Raw genomic sequence first — 17,068 nt, 5'->3', positions numbered from 1 at the left:
TTGGAGTTTATCCCAGCCTATAAAGTAGATGCCCTTAGAATTACCTTATTTCCCCCACCAAAATTTCCTTTGGATGGAATCAAGTTGACTAATGATGTTCTTAGGGATTCTGATCTAGCAGCATAGTTCATACTTCTACCTTTCCATGGAACTACTCTAGAATTAAAACTCTGCAAAATTGGTTTCAAGGCTTTAGATTCGTCTCTACCCATCACTAAAGTAACTCCTAAGTATTTATCTGTGTCCTTCATTTCAATCATGCTAAGAGCATTACAAATGTATGTTCTAGCAAAAGGACTGATATTATGACTAAAATAAACACTAGATTTATTGAAATTGAGCATTTGGCCAGAGTACTTACCAAAAAAGTTGAGAGTATCAAGAATACCTGCAACATTGTGCATGTCTGCCTTGGTAAAGATGAGTATATCATCTGCAAATAAAAGATGGGTGATTGCAGGTGCATTCCTAGCAGCCTTGACACCAGCAATGATCTGGTTAGAAGAAGCATTCACAAGCAATCTGGATAAATAATCCATGCAAATAATAAAAAGATAAGGGGATAATGGATCCCCTTGTCTTAATCCTCTGGTAGGACTGTACTCAGAGTGGGAGATCCATTAAGTAAAATGGAGATGTTGGTAGTATAAATACATTGCTCAATGTATTTACAAAACTTTTCAGCGAAACCTATTCTTTTCAGCATTCCTAACAGAAATGGCCATTCAAGTCTATCAAAAGCCTTGGAAAGGTCTAATTTCAGGGCCATAGTGCCACTAGCTCATTCTTTATGTTTCATGGTGTGAATCATTTCATGGGCTATTATTATGTTGTCCTGAATAGCTCTCCCAGGGACAAATGATGACTGGTAGGGTGACACTATTTTCTTAAGAAAATGTATGATCCTATTTGCTAAAATCTTAGAGATTGTTTTATAGATAGTATTACACAGCCCTATAGGTCTAAAATCAGCAGGATATTTAGCAACATCAACTTTAGGAGTCAAAGTAAGAAAATTTTTGTTAAAATCCCTAGGCACGTTACCAGTTATAAAGAAATTTTGAACAGCTTGAGTAACATTGTTACCAACAATGCTCCAATTGGCTTTGCAAAAGCAAGCTTGAAAGCCATCAGGCCCTGGAGAGCTCCAACAATCCATAGTTTTAATCATAGAAAAAATATCCTCAGCACTTGGAATTCTAGTAAAATTCTCAGACAAATCATCAGTAATAATAGTTGGAATAATATTAAATATATCATCAGGAATAATTTGAAGATCAGAACCACTTACTGAACTGAAATGCTGAATGAGAATATTAGCCATATCATATCTCTTGTCATACCAGTTACCATTCATATCATATAAGCAATCAATGTTTTTACTATGCATTCTTCTATTAGCAAGAGTATGAAAGTATTTAGAATTATTATCAACATCAATGATAAACCTATCTCCTGATTTTTGTTTATAGAAATCAGTTTTAATCTCAAACCAGAATTCTAATTTTTTGTTAACCTCAATAAGTTTATCATTTTGTATTCTAGATATAGGTTCACTCTGAATGGAAAGTAATTGGTCTTGCAGAGAGTTGATATTAGTGTCTATATCACCAAATTATATTTTGTTCCAAATGGAAAGTCTTTTCCTAGTAATCTTATGTTTCTCATTTAATTGGTGAGCAGGTGAACCTAAAATATCAGAGTTCCATGCAATGTCAAGTTGGTTTCTAAAACCTGCATGTTTAAGCCACATAACATAAAATTTGAAAGGTTTCCACAAATTATGATTAAGACTATCAATGTTTAGCATAATAGGACAATGGTCAGAGCCTTCTTGGACAAGATGATATAATTTTGCATTAGGGAATTCATTACACCACTGTTGATTCCCTAAAGCCATGTATATTCTAGATTTTCTAGTACCAGTACCTACATTGTTGCTAGACCAAGTAATGTCTCTACCAATATAACCTAGATCCATGAGGCCACATTCATTTATTTGTTCTTGAACAAATTTATCATCCTATGAGACTGGAGAGGAGACATCTAATCTATGAAGGTGAACATTGAGATCACCTATGACAAGCCAAGGCTGACTGGTAGATTCATTGATTCTATTCATAATCTCCCATTGAATTTTTTTAAGATCAGTATAAGTGGGTCCATACATGAACGAAATGAAGACATCTGATTTGGCTGGATGAAGGTTGGCTATAACATGAATAATGTTATTAGAGGCTTCCTGAATTTCACATTTAATTCTATATTTCCACATTAAGATAAGGCCACCATCTAGACTTACTTTGTCTATGCAAGCATGATTTCAATAATTCAAATATTTAGCAAAGTCAATCATTCTGTTTTTGTCGATTTTTGTTTCAGTTAAAAACAGAAAGTCTGGATATTGTTTTTTGATTAAAACAAAAATTTGGTCTTTTGTAAACTTTTTTGCTAATCCTTGAACATTCCAGGCAAGTAACTTCATGGTTTGTTTGAGAAATTTAAGATATTTTAAAATATTAAAAAACGCAAGGAGTTTTGTATACCTGAGAGGAGACTCTGACACAATCATCCATGGGTGCAGATATCATTGCAGTTGGTTCATCCGATTCCATCATTTCATTGTGTTGTTGGTCCAAATTAGTAGTAACTTGGTCCTAGGTAGTTGCAGGGGCCTCAATATGAATGTTGTGAGGATTCATTGAAGGCTCAGAGTTAAGAGTGGAATTTCTCATTCTTTTGAAATTTCTGGAATCTTCTAAATTACCATCTTCAGCTAGTTCCTCTTCCATATAAGTAGTTGAGCTACCTTGGTCTTTATCCTTATTGGTTTCACTATCCTCTTTGAGAAGAGCTTCATATTCAGTAGTAGACAAAGTGTCTAAATAGAGTAAATGAGAAGTATACTCACATTTTTCTTCATCATGATCAATTACAAAACATTTTGGATAGATGTTCTTTGGTTGCATTTCCCAGTGATATCTGATCCAAACATCTTCATTTGTTAGAGTCTTCCACCATCCTCCTCTGTGAAGGGGTTTGTTCAATTCCACTTCAATTCTAGCTTTAAATGTGGTTCCTGCTCTAGGTTTGCAGTTCTTTGGCTTTGTTGAAATCTTTCTTCCCATAAAGTTAATGGCTTTATCAATCATAGCTACACTCATGTGTTCCAGCCTCCAGTATTTAAATTGTATGCTGAAAATTTGCTTGTCAAACACATAATATTTCATAGGAATGTTGTTGTGATACTTCTGAACATGAAATAGCACTCCATCAATTATCCAAGGTCCATCTGCTATGACTTCATCTCTTTCAGCTTCATTTTTTAGTATGATAAGCAATAGGTTATGGCCCATGATTCTAATATCCTTATTCTGATATTTTCCCCACAAAGTATTGATTTCTTCCCTTATGATTCTCATCTTCATTTTAGTTTTCTCCTTCAGCTTTCCTATTATTCCATAAGTCCATTGATCTGCAGCTTGATGGATCAATTGAGTTGAAACCCACTGTTCTTCTTTGATTTGCAGTTAAATCATTATTTGCATTCCTTAGTTGTCTGGATAATTGGTTGATGCGATCCCCTTGAGAAGAAGACATGGTTTTGGCTGATAGATAGGATTATTTTCTCTGGATTGCAGGTTGGTAGGTGAACTGTGATTTTATGAAATTTTTATACAGGTTAATATACTCTTGGGTATAAAGTTAGGGTTTGAAAATATATGATAAACAAGTAAAGAATTTTTGGTTTTGGAAAACCCTAGATTGGATTGGATATGGAATTAAAACTAGATTCAGTTTATAACCAAAATTAGTTCTGTAATATCTGAGATGGTATGTTCGGAATATAGAAAATTTTGGTAATAAGGGGATTGACTGGTTTGCTTTGGGAAGATTACTAAAATTTCGGAGAATAATTGACCAAAAACTCGGAGCCAAACTTTTTTGAATTTTCTCGTTTGGGTTATTAGTTTGAACCTGGGTTTGGGAAAGTTGATATTCCCATTGATAATTTTGTTGAAATTCATCCATATATTGTATAGGAGAATTCTTACTTTGCTTTTGAAGTTAGATTTGATGAAAAATCATATTTCGATGTATGAAGGAGACTTTCTGAACTACTAATTTGGACCATTGACACAAGGAAGATGGTTAGCACCACTGCTGGCCACATCACTGTTTTTTTCCCAACTGCATTCTTCATGCTTTTCCACCACTGGTATCCCACATAATGATTGATCAGAGATTTGAAAAAAATCACAAACTCATTAGAAAAGAAAACTAACTCAGAAAAAGAGGTTCTAGGGTTCTAAAATTGAGAAGAGAAATTTGCAGATTTTAAAAGATGGATTCCACAACCATTATTGAACCAAGATTGAAAAGAGACATTTAATCATAAATCAATGTAAAAGATAGATTAGAAATCAAGTTTTCATGGATTTTCAAAAACGATTTTTAAAATGAGTTGACTCGGTTATCGCCTGATCCTCAGAGCATTGAACATAATAATGCATTGTGGTTAGCACCAAACTAAATACGTAAATTATAATTCCTTGCATTACACCTCGAAACTCGATAAACAACTAACACAAAGTACATGAAAATTCACAATTGTTAGTTTTTGAGGGCTAACAGACTTCGGATCACAGGACGATACAACTAACCGTTTTCACGGAGCTTACTATACTCTCTTTCTTTTTGTTATCATCTTCCCCACTCTAGGGTCGATGTATTTGTGTTTTTCAAAGTGGTCACCCCAATATGTGGACTGGACCATTTCGTAAAACAATGGCAATTGCAACCATGCAAACAAGGTCACAGGGACACAACCAAACAATCCTATAAGAATTAGACTCTGAGGGGACATGTCTCCAATTACGATAAATACTGATGCACAAAATGCTACCAGTATTGCCGCCATAGATATGAAAAGGGCCGCAAGGCCTATAATTACTTTTTGTGGCAAAGACTTCAGGAAATCCATTTCTGCGTATCAAGTATATACAGCTAAGAACATGAGCACTGATGTTATAGAAGAGAAAAGAGAGAAGGCACTTGCTACTCCGAACACGGTAAATGTGGTCTTTCCCAAGAAAACTGGAGTACCGTTTTTAGAGCTATGACTGTCACTAACATTACCTCCAGGAACTGTAAAAGCAGCTGCAATGCTACTCTAGCAATGAGGGCAGCAACTAGCATGCAGGATCCAGATGTATCCTTCATCTATTCCTCTCCTTCCTTCACCAATTCTTTGTGTTCTTTTGTAGATATACTTCGAGCCGTGTATCCTTCTTTATTTCTCTTGTCCTTATAATTAATCTTTAACATCCTTTCTACTCCCTGTACGAATTATGAAATGAAATATTACTAGAGTTTAAAAAATAAATGTGAACATTTAAATTGCCGATGAAATAACATCCTTACCTTAAACCATTGCAATTCTCGTTGTATCTGAAGAGCTACACCTGAAATCATATTGAGTTTTGCAGAAGGAGCTAACTTGGCAGCGTGATGCAAGATTGTGTTGTCATTATTATCCATCACAAAAAGCAAAGTGATTTTATCTTCGAATTCAACATCACCGCAATCACATATTAAATTCACTATCTCTACAATTTTTTCCTGCAACAACCATCTCTATCATTTTTTGATCCGCTATGTTATACCAAATCAAGAAACCGTACCGCTTGAGACACTCCCTTACAAATTCTCTTCACAAATATAGGATCAAGAAGAAGATAATTCTTATTATAATAATCTTATCAATTCTGGTTACACAGCTCATGAATATATAGAACCCAATATTATGATAAAGCAAAGATCCTATATAATAGGAAACAATATATTATCCTTAAATAAGGATATATATTAACACTCCCCCTCAAATTGGTGCATAGATATCACACATGCCCAATTTATCCAGAAAACTCAAGCATTTTTTGCATGACACTCCATGTGTGAGAATATCTGCAAGTTGTTCTTCAGACCGAACCGGTGGCAGCTCAATAATGTTGTTGTCCAGCTTCTCTTTGATGAAGAACCTGTCAACCTCCACATGTTTAGTACGATCATGCTGAACAGGATGATGACCAATATCACGCGCAACTTTGGTATCACAATACAGAGTAATAGGATCCTTGAGAGGAACTCCCAAATCCTTAAGGAGAAGCCTCAACCACAAAGTTTCACAAATGCCATCTTCCATACCTCTGAATTCAGCCTATGCGCTTGATCGTGTAACAATATTTTGTTTCTTACTTCTCCAAGTAACTAAGTTACCTCCCACAAGGGTAAAGTAGCCTGCAGTAGAACGTCTGCCATCTATTTCTCCTGCATAGTCAGAATCTGTATATGACACAACCTTTCTATAATCTTCATTTTTAGAGAATAAAATTCCTTTTCCATGAGAAGACTTCAAATACCTCAAAATACGTAATACTGCATCCATGTGTTGTTCACCTGGATTGTGCATGAATTGACTAACAACAATGAGTGCATAAGCAAGATCTGGCCTTGTGTGAGATAGATACATCAATCTCCCCACAAGTCTTTGATATCTCCTTTTATCAGCAGGAACTTGATCAGGTTCAATACACAGATTTACCTTTTTTTCTAAAGGTGTATGGATTGGCTGACATGCTAACATGCCCACTTCTTTTAGCAGATCAAGAACATATTTCCTTTGTGAGAAGAAAATTCCTTCACTGGATCGAGAAACTTCAATCCCAAGGAAGTATTTCAATGAACAAAGATCTTTCATATGAAATTCCTTTGATAAGTATCTTTGCAAAGATTTCCTCTCCTCTAGATCATTTCCTGTCACCACCATATCATCTACATATATGCTAAGAGCAGTAATTTTATCCTTACTTTTCTTTATGAACAAAGTATGATCAGAATTACTCTGACGATATCCAAAGTTCCTCATAGATTTGGTGAATCTGCCAAACCAGGCCCTTGGAGATTGTTTTAGTCCATACAATGACTTGTTTAGCTTACATACCTTCTTACCATGAGATCCTGGAACTGAAATACCAGGTGGGAGCTCCATGTAAACTTCTTCAGTTAATTCACCATGCAAGAAGACATTCTTTACATCAAACTGTTGCAAAGGCCAATCCAAGTTTGCAGCAAGCGATAACAATACTCGTACTGTGTTGATTTTCTCTACTGGAGCAAAAGTTTCTGTATAGTCGATACCATAAGTTTGGATGTACCCTTTAGCAACTAATCTTGCTTTATAACGTTCAATCTCACCATTTTCCATGTATTTCATGGTGAAAATCCAACGACACCCCACAATCTTTCTTCCTTCTGGACAATCAACATATTCCCAAGTATCATTCTGAAAAAGGGACCTCATTTCTTCTTCTATAGATGCTCTCCATTTTGGATCAGCTAATGCTTCCTGCATATTGTTAGGATTAAAAACAGTAGATAGTTGATTCACGAATGCCTTATTAGCTTTAGACAAACGATGGTGAGAGACATAATGACTCATATGGTACTTAACCTTACTAGAGATTTCAGGTTCATATCTGGGTTTAGGAATACCTATGTTTACATATTGTGGAAGTTGTCTCCTAGATTCTTCAAGAACATCCGTAGCAGACGATTGGTTTGGTGTTTCATCTTCTTGAGGTAACGTAGACTCTGGAATCTCTTCTATCATAACCTCATCTTGAATCTCTATATCACGATCTAATATTGTACTTTATGTTTCTTCTCGTGAAGAACTTTCATTAACAGATTCTCTTACCATATCATCAGAGTTGACAATAACAGATACATTAATTTTCGATATATCTTCATCATAGTTAAGAGTATGAATTTCCTTAGGGTACTCCCCCTGAAGTTCAGACTCACATGAAAAATACATAGTATCTTCATGAAATACAACATCCAAAGTAACAAACATTCTTTTGGTTGGAGGATGATAGCAACGGTATCCCTTTTTAGTTGTTGCATATCCCACAAATACACACTTCAGAGCTCTAGGAGACACCTTATCACGTTGGTTCTTGTGTAGATGAACATAATATACACAACCAAACACATGAGGCGGCAGATTAGGAACAGTTGGAGCCACAACTGCTTCAGCAAGATCTTGATGGGGTGTTTGAAACACAATGGTACTGGATGGCACTCGATTGATAAGATATGCTGCAGAAGTAAGTGCCTCTCCCCAATACATCAGTGGCATATGTGCTTCTATCAATGAAGCACGGACCACTTCCAGTAATTCACGATTCTTTCTCTCTGCTACTCCATTCTGCTGAGGCGTATTAGAGCAAGTAGTTTGATGAATAATCCCGTGTCCCTCAAAATAATGTTGAAGGTCAGAATCCATATATTCACCACCATTACACTACGAAGTACTTGAATCTGTTTGTTGTACTGAGTGTTAATCATCTTATGGAACTTTTGAAACAAGGCGGTAACTTCACTTTTGTTTTTCATGAGACACACCCACGTCATTCTAGTGCAATCATCAATAAAAGTAACAAACCATCTTGAACCACCCAGGGTAGTAGTTTTAGATGGCCCCCAAACATCAGAGTGTATGATCATAAAAGGAACTGGACTCTTATTGAATGATAATGGAAAAGAAGCACGATGTGTTTTTGCAAGTTCACATACTTCACAATGAAAACTAGAAATATCAAGTTTTGCATACAAACTAGGAAATAATTTTTTTAAATAACCAAACGACGCATGTCCCAATAGTCGATGCCATAACAAAATTTGAGATTTTTGTCTCTCCCCCTCAGAACCATCAGCAAGAAGAGTTTGACGCAGCTTATCCGAACTACTTGACACCAAATCCAGATAATACAACTTCCCACGCTTAACACCATAACCAATCGTTTGCTTCGTTGTGATGTCCTTAAAAACACAACAGTCAAGCCAAAATATCACTACACAATGTAAAGTATTAGTTATTTGGTAAACTGATAGGAGATTCCAGTCTAATGTAGGAACTACTAAGACAGAATCTAAGTTTAAAGTTTCAGTGAGAGATATTGACCCTTCACTAGTAATTGGAGCTTGTGAGCCATTTGCAATAGAGACTGTTTTTTGTAAGGATGGTTTAAGGGGAGAGATTTGTTTAGAATCACATGTCATATGGTCTGTGGCACCGGAATCAACTATCCATGAATTATTCGAAACAAGTGAAGAAACGTTTAAAAACTTACCATCGTTACATGTCCTTGATACTGATGCAGATATTACCATGGAATCCTTTCCTATCTTTGTTGAAGCCATTGGAGCACCAGAATTTTTTTTGTCTCCTTCTTCCTATCCAGATGTTGATCCCACCAATCTGGATATCCAACCAACTCGAAACACATGTCAATTGTATGTCCAGATTGGTTACAGTGTGTACACTTAAGTGATGACTTGTCCACCTCAGTCTTTGAGTATCTCTGAAAAGACCCTTTTTGATTGTACCGGTTTCGAGTTTCCATAGCAGCAGGTTCAACTTCTTCTGATTCTTTTGCCATAGTTGTACGTCGAACAGATTCACAACGAACGAGTGCATAACATGATTCCAATTCAGGAATAGGATCCTTTCTCAAGATTTCACCACAGATCTGTTCAAAACTTTCATCTAATCCAGCAAGGAATATATGCACCCTTAGGCGCTGAATTGATTTTCGATAGGCTTCAATATCATTAGAATTCTCCATAACCACCTTGTCACGATGATCCATCTCTCCAAATATTTTAGTTAGTTCTCCATAATAAATTGAGAGTAAATACCTGCATCTCATCATCTCCATCATAAAAGGCTTTAGATAATGCATCCCAAATCTCTCTAGCAGTAGGTAACCGAATATATCTCTTCATGATTTCAGGTGACATAGACATCAACAACCATCTCTTGACTTTTTGATTATCTGTGTGCCACTTCTCATATCTTGGATCTTCCTCGGTAGGTTTTCTTGTCCTTCCCATAATAAAGGAGGTTTTTTCTTTTTCAGCAATATGCATCTCTATGATTTGTGACCACAAATCATAGTTTGTTTCATCAAGAACAATCCCAGGCTTGAATACTGCACCTTCAGATTGAACGATAATAGGAGCAAATTTGTTTTCCATCTGCCCTTTTTGTTTTGATTTATTTTGGTATAATTCTGAATCAGTACCCATGATTCAAGAACCCTAACTCATAGATACCATCTTCACAAATATAGGATCAAGAAGAAGATAATTCTTATTATAATAATCTTATCAATTCTGATTACACAACTCATGAATATATAGAGTCCAATATTATGATAAACCAAAGATCCTATATACTAAGAAACAATATATAATCCTTAAATAAGAATATATATTAATAAATTCCATGCCCAAGCTTTATAGCTTCCTTTATGATGTCGGGATTATTTTGAAAAAATGTTGCTATAGTAGCATCTAAATTATTTGCATTCTTGAGTCCAGCTAACATTTGTTTAAGCATTGCAATTGCTTGTTCGTGCATCAACTAGTGCTTGTTTACATTCATGATATAAGGCACTGAAATAAGAGTCAAATCCATGAGAATAAACCCTTCAATCTGTGATTATTGATGTCGAATCTGGAAAGTTGCAACTGTACTAGGATATTCAAGGAAGACGTACGTACCTCGTGTTAAGTAAGGCACGGGGATTCTTTAACGGTCGTTGAGGAGACTTTAGAGCCCTCCACTTGAATTACTGTACCAACATATTGTATTTTCATTTAGATTTTTTTTTTTTGATGAAATATATTCATTTATTAAATGGATAAATAAAGATGGCACAAACTAATTACTGCTTTCTTGCAATATAAATTTAGGTTGATGACTCACATGAATAAACACGTTTCTGCCACCATGTTAGCTTAGTTCCGCTTCGAAATGCAAGCGGCTTTCGAACCAACAACTCTAGAACACACATTTTGTGGGAGTCTGATTTCTCTGTAATTAATTGCGGAAACCGTTTGACAAGAGATGATGCCAAATCTACAAGCAAAACACTTGGTTAGCACCAAAGTTGAATTCTATATGATCAAGGCTTGTGGGACATGCAAGGGCCAAATGTATTGCCAATGCGGATATAATCATATAATGCACCCTCTATTCGATGAAAATTCTGAATTTGTTTACCTACCATAGAAATCAGCATCAATTGCGTAGCATAGCAAGTTAGCACCATCACTACCTGAAAACGGACTAGGCTCCACGTCTTTCATTACGGAGTAAAGGTAGTCGACTATTGCCTTCTGTCCAGGTGTAACGTAAAGAAGGGCTATTTCAAGTGGTGTGCATCCATCGTCATTGCCTATCTGAGCCAACTTCAAATTCTTGTTTACCAAAGTGACAACAGCTTCAGTGTATCCCCGAAAGGCAGCAATATGAACTGCATTATCACCACCACAATTAGATCTTGTTTTATATTCAAGCATGTCTGGTGTCATGAGTTCCACAATCTCCTCTATGAACGTCATCTCGATGTTCCAGTATACAGCCTTGTGCAATATTGTAGATAAGTCTTCACAGATCGCTTCATTGATCACTTCAGGACTTTTCTTAAGATACTCCTTAGCCTTCTCCAAGTCATCTTCCCTTAGTGCTTCCAATAGGAGGTCGTGTTGTCCAAAAACAAATTTTGCCCGGCAACCATCCTTCTGCTCACCATCATTATTGACATTAAGATCATGTGTGATCTCTTCTCTGGCACTGTTGGTGGTATCTTCTTCTGGTAACAGTAAGCAGCAAACAAAATTCTTGAAAGGACTTGCACAAAGTCTCATATTTTGGTACGGAGATAAAAACTATATAATGAATAATAATACGAAAAATGGGTCATTTGTCCAAGTATATTTAAATCACGGTTCAAATGGACGAGTAAAAAATAATTTGGGTGAAATGGCAAAAAAAGAAATAGTAGGGATGAAACTGGTTTCATCCTAACTTAAATTTAAAAAATAGCAAGGATGAAACTGGATACATCGTGTGTAAATTGAAAATAAGAAAAAATATTTGAAAATGGGCACGATGAAACTGGTTACATCCTGCCTATTTTTACATTTTTGTCCATTTAAAAAGTATCAAAATCTAATTGTCCATTTCACCCAGGAATAGTTGATTTTGGTCTTTTTAACCAATTTTATGATAATAATAATAATAATAATAGTGTACCTTGTTGACCAGTGGTATTATTAGTGCTTCGACTTAAAATCTCTATGATTTGTTGTTGAGTATTTGTTTGTGTTTCTGCTAATTTAGCTTGAGATGTTGCCTGGTTAGCTTGCAATTCTGCTTGTTTTGCTTGGGTTTCTACTAACTTAGCATGAGACTCGGCCAACATCTTAAGTAGCTCTTTAATCTCTATCATCTGTTCGTGAAATTGATGATTATGATCATTATCACCAACTAATTCTCTAGCAGCGGACATGGTGGTGGAGTAAACTCTTAAGATGGATAGATACAGAGATGAGAAATGAATCAGGTATGTGCAAAGGGCATCCATTCTATAACTGGGATTCCAATAATTGCTGCCTTTGGAGTTGCATCTTTTATTCCTTAAATTCTCTAGCGAGGAGTAAAATTTATTCAATAAAATTTCTGAGTCAGAGATTGTTAACATTCAATGAATAATGAATGAATGTCTACATGTTTTACTGAATACGGCGATATGCCAATCTGAAAACACGAGAAGTATGTATAGATATTTCTGATCTTGCACCCAACAGCATGAGGCAGTAGCTAGTACAACAAGGTGTCTCGGACAAGAAACACTTAGGAATCTCCCACTGCGCATTGTACACAGCTGCAATGAAGCTTGGGTTTCTGCAACACTGCACCAGCATCACTTTATCAGTAAACACCGTAAAGGACTGAGTTGGAGATGTTGCAGAAGTTGAAGCCTTGTCGCGGAAAGTTAACAAATGTAATATGAGCATCAGATATCAACTGAAGTAAATGTGCCAGCATGGAATGAAGTAAGCACCAGTATCAACTCGATTGTTCTACAAATACTGAATTCTGACAATTAGAAGCTCTCTGTCACAATTTCTGAGACTAGCATAACCATTGAACCAACTTGCAAAACTTGACTGTAGGGGTAACAACTGAATATCCTGCTCTGAAATGTACCAACACAACAATGTCCAAAAGTACCAACTCCAACATAACAAGACTGCGGAATATTAGCCAATGGAATAAAATCCAAGCATTGGAAATAACTTCAGTAAGTGCAGCTTGAGAAACAGATGATGCTAAAGTATCACATTCCGACACAATCCATCACCAAACCATATGCAAATGAAGCTTCATAGAGATCGGAATGAAGAACCTTGTTGCAGAGTGAACAACAGCAACAACAAAAAGCAGTAACAATAGGCTGAGTTGCAGAATAAGCAACAAACATAAATGTACATATCTCATCACACACATGCATAACAAGCTCATTCCCAGCACCACTAGCAAACCAGACGAGGAAATAGCTTGAGCTTGATATTGAAAATCATAATGAGATATATATGTTATGCTGCATTATAAAAGAAATAGGCAATTACAGCAACATTTGCTGATTCTGACAAGTGCAAGAACCAATTGTATGATGCAGCAGCTAGGAGAGTAATGCACTTTGACCATCTCCAGCCCAATACTTCTTGCAAGATAATTGAAATTTGTGAACCAAAAGTAGTTGCTGCACTTAGGCTGAAGGAACATTAGAATAGAATACAATGAAAATTCCATCCTCTTGCAATAATGTTGGAAAAACGATTAATAAAAATACTTTTTAAAGATTTTAATTTAGTGTTTCTTTTGTGAATGAAAACTTATTAGTCCCACATAGTGGAGTTTCCACTCTTTAGTTGTTTTTAAGAGACTATATAAGATTTTTAGTCCCACATAGGGGAGGAGCTCTTCTTAACTTGAGTTTGTCAATTATATAAACAAATTCACTTCTTTTGTAAAAGTATGGAAAAAAAAAGTGTTGCTCTATATTCTAGAGGGACCCCTATATGGTAAACTCTATATTTTAGAGGGACCCTAAGGGAAAACATGGGAAAGGGGTTTCTCTATATTTTAGAGAGACCCCCAAGGGAAATATTTTATATTGTTTTCTTTAGCATTCGCGATTTTACTTAATGTTTTTTTCGGAGTTGCCAAGCTCAAGTTGAGCATCTATTACGTATGCTAGTAGTAGGTGTATTAGGGTGTTTTATCCTGGAGATATCCGTCCTGTGAGGGCTATAACATCACTCTTGAGTGTAGCCGGGCGCTAATGTCTTAAGGACAGCGTGTTGAACACGCGACTCACTCTGTTTTCCAAAGTTTTGCCTTGTTGTTGTTGCGGAGATATGGGGAGCTTGTTCATTTCGTCAAAGCAATCACTTCCACTCTAAAGGAGCGTATCAATAACTTTTTGCTTATTTGATTTTTCTTTGTTTTTGATTATTGCACCCAACAATCTTAAGACATTATTTATTTGTAATAATCGAAAATGGTTGGTCTTGTGAATCATGGATGTTAATTGTGGAGTGAAAAACAAAAACCGAATTTTTGGTCAGCTGTAGAGTTTCGAATTTATCTCTCAACATAGAAGGAATTTCGATGACCCTTTTTGACACAACGTAGTAGACATCCTGATAATTACCCGCGTAAAATTTCAGAATTTTTGGAGTTGTAAAAATATTTTTTTGATATTTTACAAAACAGAAAAACATTTCTGAAAAATTCTGACAAGCAGAAATTTGTTGTTAACTAAATTAATTTTTGTGCGGTAACCATGAGTTTTTTGAAACGCTGATTCAAACGAAGTTTGTATATCTAGATGTTATCTTCAAAACTCGTATTTTACTTTCTGATTTGGAATTGTGATTTGTGAATAAAGGTGAGGGACATGGCTAATAGCCGCATGTGGTTGGAAACAAATCTTCCAAAGATGGCAAAGGTGAGAACATCGAACGCAACACTAAGCGTGGTCTTCTTATTAAAGGTATGTTTCGTAAACCTGAATCTAGCATTACTTTAATTAAGGGTGATTTTTATGTTTGTAAATTCCTAGCCATATGGCAGTAAATTGTAGACAAAGTAAAAACCTTAATAAGTAGTAAGTTAATGCTAATTTAGTTGAAACAAACTAGAACGAGTTCAGTGGCATGATGTCGGAAGTTATTTTAATAACCAATGAGAGAGATATTGATGGGTGGACTTTGGAGCCACTAAGCATGTTTGCTGAAACAGAGACCTTATTCACCTCCTATTAGAGGATAGGGGATGTCGAGAAACTCTATATGAGTAACTCATCTGCAACAGAGGTTGCATAAAAGGAAAAGGTCGAGCAGAAGCTCTTATCTGTAATATTCTCACATTGAATGAAGTTTTCATGTTCCGGACATATGCAAGAATCTTGTATCTTTTTATGTTGTAGATGGTAAAAGATTCAAGATCTTAAGTGAATTTAGAAAACTTGTTGTAACTAAGGGCAGTGATTTATTAGGCGACGGTTATAAGACTTAGGGTCTTTATAAGCTTAAAGGAAAATCTGATAAAATGAACATAGTTGATTCTTGTGCTTTCTTTTGTGTGACTTTGACATGTAAATTATAAGTCAATGCATAAACTGGATAGCATATGCTACGTACCCAAATTTAATTTGGATATTGAACACAAAAGTTAACGCGTAGAATCAAAATATGATAAAAAACCTTTTAGCAAAATGTTCATAGAAATTCTAAACCCTTAGAATTAATTCACTCGGACCTAGTTGACATGAATCCGGTTCAAACTAGAGGTGGTAAGAAATGGTTTATTACTTTTATAGACGACTGTACTAGGTATTGTCATATATATTTTCTTAGAGGTAAGGATGATGCTTTAGAACCTTTAAGATGTATAAAATTGAAGTTGAAAACCTAGGTCTGACCGCGGTGGTGAGTATAAAATTCCGAAAGGAGATTTCTGTGTAAAACATGGCATAATACACGAAGTTACCCCTCCTTATTCACCTCAGTCGAGTGGTGTAGCTGAACGTAAGAACCGTACCCTTAAGGAGATGATGAACGCCATGTTAATTAGTTCAGGATTACCTTCAAACTTGTGGGGGGAAGCTGTCCTCTCATCCTGCTATATCCTGAACAGAGTACCTTTTAAAGGATCAGATAAAACTCCATATGAACTGTGGAAAGGTAGACAACCTTATTATGAATACTTCAAAGTGTGGGGGTGTTTGGCTAAGGTTTCCATCCATAAACCTAAAATAGAGGACCCAAAAATATAGCTTCGTCCATAACATTTACCGAAACCCCACTCTGCTAAGAAGCTTCATTTAGTGAAATGGACAAAGTCCGTCTGAAGCAGACTTGGGATCATGCTAGTTTACCTCCGGGAAGTAAGACCATAGGATGTAAATGAGTCTTTAAAAGGAAACGTAAGATAGATGGAACTGTGGGAAAATTATGAGGCTAGGTTGATATCTAAAGGATATAAACTAAAAGTAGGTGTACATTTCCTTGATTCTAATTCGCATGTGACAAGAATTACTTCCGTTGAGATGATAATTGTTATTACTGCCATAAACAACAGAGAGATACATCAGATGGATGTTAATACAAATTTTATAAAGCCGTGAATTAGATAAAGAAATTTACATAGACCAACCTGAGGACTTTGTAGTGAAAGGTTGTGAAGACAAAGATTCCAAGTTGAACAAATCTTTGTATTGTTTTCAAATAAAGCACGTAAACAGTGACATGATAATTTGATCATGTGATAATGAGTAGTGGATTTAAGGCAATGAATCTGACAAGTATATTTGCAAGTAACTTGTTAAGGATGCCTATGTGATTGTATGCTTGTATATTGATGATATGCTAATACTTGATATAAACGTAGATATAATTAATTCCACTAAAACATACACTGAATGACAACGTTGACTTGAAAGACTTAGACCTTATTGATGTAATCATAAAGATGAGGATTAGAAGATAATCTAACATTTATAGTCTTAGTCATTCTCATTGTGTTGAATTTGTGCTTATGAGATACAATCAGTCTAATTGTAAGCATGCCTTACTCCGTACG

The sequence above is a fragment of the Papaver somniferum genome, chromosome 2, assembly GCF_003573695.1.
Source record: "Papaver somniferum cultivar HN1 chromosome 2, ASM357369v1, whole genome shotgun sequence".
Taxonomy (NCBI): domain Eukaryota; kingdom Viridiplantae; phylum Streptophyta; class Magnoliopsida; order Ranunculales; family Papaveraceae; genus Papaver; species Papaver somniferum.
Note: the sequence above shows the minus strand (reverse complement) of the source record.